The following is a 6,024-nucleotide window of genomic DNA, read 5'->3' on the forward strand; positions in this document are numbered from 1 at the left end:
GACACGGAAGCAATAGTCTCATAGGAGATCAGAATAATGTCCCCTCTTGTCTTCCCAACAAGAGAAAGCAATACGTCAAAGGCACCTAAGTCTTGGAAGATCCTGAGAAGGAATTGAAGTGATAGGACAGGGTTGGGTTATAATCGGAATTTCTTAACGGAGAAGATAGTGACATAATAAGCAGAGAGATTAGATGTCAGGAAAGGGTCAAGAATGTTGAGTGCATCTCCAAGACAGTCAGGGATACAGATAGGGTGCTTCACTACTTGCTCTAGGTCATGAAGGATACCACAGTTAAAAGTAAATTCAGTTCTTCCCATTGAGCCTGGTCAGTGAAGAAGATGAGGCCTTGACCATTTTGGAGACCATTTTGTATGTTTTATTGAAGTCTACAACACTGACAGGGTTGTTTATTTATTTTTCTTCCGATGGAACGCTGTTGCTTGTCTATTTGTGGTAAAAGATTTTCGAATAGATTTCCCGGAATAAAGGTACCGTAGGAACAATGAAAAGACAAGCCACGCGAAAGAGAAATGGAACTTCGTCCATCTTCAGTGTCTAAGATTCCCGACAACTTTGCGCAGAAATCTTTGGTCACAGGTTCCGTCTTGTCTGCATGGCGGAGCAAAGACTGAATGACAAAGAACTCCTGGTCCACACTTTTTGTACAAATTTCTTATGAGTTCCAATCTTCTGTTTAATATATTTGTAAGCAGGAGAGCGCACCATGGGATGCAGGATCATTATGTTAATGGCGGCACATTGCCCGATACCACAGATGCCTCTAGCACCAGCATTTGACCCATCAATGGACATATTCAATGCCTTTTTTTTTTTTTCTAACACTGCAGTGGGACGATCAGAGAGGTTATTCGCTATTTCACCTGTTTACATATTTCACAACACTGTTCTTAATATTTGTGCTGATACTTTTTGCTTGAATGTCTCATGTGCGCGTAATTTTGCATTATATGTCACTATTTCTGTTTGGCTTTGTGTTCGTAGATTACTTATTGTTTACTTTCAGTGACTTTCAACATGCATTCTTGTTGCTGTGTAATATAACATTTACTTTTATAAACTTTGAAAGGCTATGATATTTTGACCTTCCATTCTTAGCGACAATCCCAATAATTCGATTTTTTGTTACAGGATCATTAATTCCTCATTTCAGGTGTAGATTCATGTCTTTATTGGATGGAAGAGAATCAAGTGTTTAATGCTGTTCTCTAAGCAGCCTTTCATTCTTCCAAATAATTATTTTAATCACAAATTGTTCACTGCCTTCACATCACACCATTGCAACAAAGTGTCTTGGTTTCAGGTTATGGATTTTATATAAACATAGGAACATAATTAAAACATAAAAAAAAACTGGAAGAAGACAGAAAGCTTAAACGTCCAGTCCATGTAAGGAGCATTTGTCTATATCCAGCTATCATCCCTATCCATGATTTTTTTTTTTCCTTCTTTTAAAGCTTCCTAGTAACTACACAGTAACAGTCTGATTACTGAGTCTACTCCAGTCATCTACCACTCTATTTGAGAACCAATATCTTCCTGTCTTTTTATTTATTTTATTTTTTTTAATATATCAAACTTAAAACAGTTACTTGTAATCCTGTCCTGATTACTGACACTAAAGATTTTCATTAAATCATCCTGCAACTTTGATATCAGATCTCTTAATCTACGATTCCTTAATGAAAATAAATCAAATAGTTTTAATTTCTCGCTAGGAATATTTCGCAACTCATATCTTTTTAGTCATCCTCCTCTGTACTGACTTTAGCAACGTATTTTCCATTTGCTACTATTGAACTGAATTTACCATCTATCAGTCCATTCGTCCCGCTTAATCAAGTTACTTATTTTAGTGTCATGTGCCAATTTACTGAGATCGTTACGAATTCAATAATATAAATCGCTAATATATATATATATATATATATATATATATATATATATATATATATATATATATATATATATATATATATATATATATATATATATATATATATATATATATATATATATATATATATATATATATATATAATGGTTATGGTTAAGGTGTGGATCGTATCTTTACAACTTCTTTTGCTAGAATGTGCGAAATATTTGACGGCTCTTTAATGCATTCCTGACGTCTACTTTATAATAGCTTTTCTTATTATTCTTCTGAAGACCTTTCCATTCTTGATGGAACGCCTCCTTGTCTAGCAGGATGGTTGGACACTTAAGACTGGATGTTCTGGCGGGCGTTAAGGAACGTTTTTTGATGCATCACGCGAGTTTTCACATGCCTTGTCGGAAATACTTTTACTACGAAAAGTAAAAAAAGTGGGAAGCTCATTTGTTTTCTTGTATTCCTCTTGGTTTGCATCCCTTCCTTTCCCCTTTGGGTGTAGAACTTTTCTCAAACATTTTTCTTTTTCCACACTTGGGTATGTTCAATAGTCTTGACTTTTCATTTTTGCTATTCATTCGTGGTCGATTAAGTCTAAGCCCACAAATGCAACAATATTAATTTCCAGATTAATAAACACAACAATAAAAACTTTCCACCTCTGTTATGGTTGTGTGTACCAAAAGTGCGTCAACATCTATCCTAATGTGTTTTTTTTTTTTTTGTTTATTGAATTTCATTTACGTAATTTGTGGTACAGTGACCTCTGATGTCATATGCAACTGTCCACTACCGAGAACTGGTAGAAACTAATATGGTATAGCAATGTAAATCTGCATTATTTCATGGAGGTGCTCACACACACACACACACACACATACACACACACATAATCCTATTCAAATATATATATATATATATATATATATATATATATATATATATATATATATATATATATATATATATATATATATATATATATATATATATATATATATATATATATATATATATATATATATAATACGAGTACCGTATCCCACAATTAACACAACTCAATTATAATTATGATAGTAGTTTTCTACTCCTAGTTGTACGTAACAACATGTTATTGCATCATCAGATAATAAGATTAATCACAATTTCTAAGGTGTTAAATAACAGTAAATTTATATATACTGTATAACAACAACAAGAAATGCTTTTAGAGAACACCAGAGCAGGCGCAAACCTTGACGGAAATGGTGATAGCAATATGAATATAAGACGTGCTTGTTTTCCCAGTGAGAGGCGATAGTGTCAAGAGACTGCACAGGCCATTAATAATACCAGCTGAGTCGGTATTGGTGAAAGTCGTACCTTTCTTTCCACCACCAAAGCAAAAAACTGTTCCATTCCCAACATTGCCCATCACAGCCCACCTCTACCCACGACTACCCATCACTACCTATCACTACTCTCAAGAGCTCACCACATACTACCACTACTACCCGCTATTACTTATAATTACTCACCACTACCGCTCACCAACCACCACAACCCACCATTACTCACCATTATCCACTTCTACTATAGCCCACCCCTACTCATCATTCATCACCATCCATCACTGCCCATTATAACCTACTTCAGTACATCTCTATTCACCACGATCCAACACTGGCCACCACAGCTTATTGGAAACCATCACTGGCTGCCATAGCCTACTGCAAACAATCACTGTCCACCACAAAACCCAAAACCTATCACAATACACACACTAATGGCATTTCGGCGTGATCAGCTTTTACTGATGCACCACTGCACTTGTTCCGACTGAAAAGAGTTTTAATACAGTTTTCCTCTTCATTTTGCAAAGCTGGACTGAATGGATGCAGAGGCATTAAGACAGATCCATTCCAAAGCAGCAGCAGCAGTAACAACAACAATAACCAACAACAACAACAACAATGACGACGACGACAACAACAACGACAACAGCACGAACAACAACAGTAACAGTAACAACAACAACAACTTCAGCAGCAGCATCAGGAGAGACAGCACCACCACCAGCATCATTAGCAGCAGCAGCAGCAGCATTATTATTATTATTATTATTATTAGTAGTAGTAGTAGTAGTAGTAGTAGTAATAGTAGTAGTAGTAGTAGTAGTAGTAGTAGTAGTTGTAGTAGTAGTAGTAGTGGTAGTAGTAGTAACAGCAGCAGCATCAGTAGTAGTAACAGCAACAGCAGCAGAAGCAGCAGCAGCAGCAGTAGGAGCAGTAGCAGCAGCAGCAACAACAACAACAACAACAACAACAACAACAACAACAACAACAACAACAACAACAACAACAACAACAACAACAACAACAACAACAGCAGCAGCAGCAACAGCAGCAGCAGCAGCAGTAGTAACAGTAGTAGTAGTAGTAGTAGTAGTAGTAGTAGTAGTAGTAGTAGTAGTAGTAGTAGTAGTAGTAGTAGCAGCAGCAACAGCAACAGCAGCAGCAACAGCAGCAGCAACAGCAGCAGCAGCAGCAGGGGGAACAGTGTCAACAGGAGTAAACAGTCTGCACACCCTGCACGATCTTCAGGGTGCCCCGCCCACCACGGCCTGAATGATGGGAGCCACGTCACCGCGCGCGACGGGACGCACGCTGGCGGCCTCTTGGCAGAGCAAGGTCGGTCGGTGCAGCGCAAGACCTTTCCATTCAGAGTTCAGTTCCCGGACAACAGGAGCCGACAGAAGGAGTCCAAATGAGCGTGGCAGCGCACGGCGTCCTTCACCCCGCAGCTGCCTCACCTTTCCATCTGAGGAGCCCACAATATATTACCTGCCAGTGTCGCTGGTGCGCGAACACTTGGTGGTTTCATAGTTCAAATAATATTTTCTTTCAACTTCCATTCTGTAATTTAACCAAACATTGGCATACATATTAATATCTGTTTACATATGTTTCGAAGTATTGTATTTGTCACAGTAGAAAGACAAGAATATAATATATATATATATATATATATATATATATATATATATATATATATATATATATATATATATATATATATATATATATATATATATATATATATTAACGACGGAAATTCAAATTAATAACGTGATTCTGAATAAAATCATAATGTAAAATAAGAAGCCAATAAAGTTACAGCACTAATATACTTCTTAAAGGAAAGCTGATGGCTTGGAAGCAAGAATCTTATCGCGCTAATGACTTTCTGAGGGAAGATCATCAGACAGCTGCCCTCCCGTATCTGGCTTGGCGAGGTGGTTACCCTTTGCTCATTTGGCTTACTCATCATCTCGTTTATTCATTGGTGTGGCTCCGCTCATTCTAAGTAACATTATGCACAAAAACCGTACACACACACACACACAATCATATATATATATATATATATATATATATATATATATATATATATATATATATATATATATATATATATATATACACTATATTTTTGTTAGACAAGGACGACAGTGAACATGCAAACAATTCGGTAAACGATAAGGTCATTTCGGTTGAATATTCACATAACAATCTCTCCTCGAGAAAGCAACAGCTGGATGTAACAAACATAGGTTTTCCATTTAACTCAATGGGCATCACTTACTGAAAATTATGTAAGCTTCACTTCCTAATGTTCCTACCCCGCCCTGCTCTACTCTACCCTGTCCACCATCACCACACCTCAAACACAACACAGCCCTTTTTCTCTTGCCCCTTCTTGTTTCTGATCTTCGAGCTTAAACACACACACACACACACACACACACACACACACACACACACACACACATTTTCACGATTTGTATTCAAGTATAGTCGTCGTGCGTACTTTCAAATCATTATTTTTCATACAGTCTTTTTAAAGTGTGAGTTCATTAGAAAATATGCTAAACGCCAATTATGCCGATGGAGGCACTACCATTACTACTACTACTACTACTATTACTACTACCATAAGGCTTTGAAGATGCATGATGTCTCTGTAGTCATTTAATTGACAATACGCACAGCCAAGTTCTGTTAAGACATCAGCACTCCTTCACTTTCTAGCTCATTTAATTTTTTTTTTTAAAGTCATTAGATGAACACTTT

Source organism: Scylla paramamosain, chromosome 3 (assembly GCF_035594125.1).
Source record: "Scylla paramamosain isolate STU-SP2022 chromosome 3, ASM3559412v1, whole genome shotgun sequence".
Taxonomy (NCBI): Eukaryota; Metazoa; Arthropoda; class Malacostraca; order Decapoda; family Portunidae; genus Scylla; species Scylla paramamosain.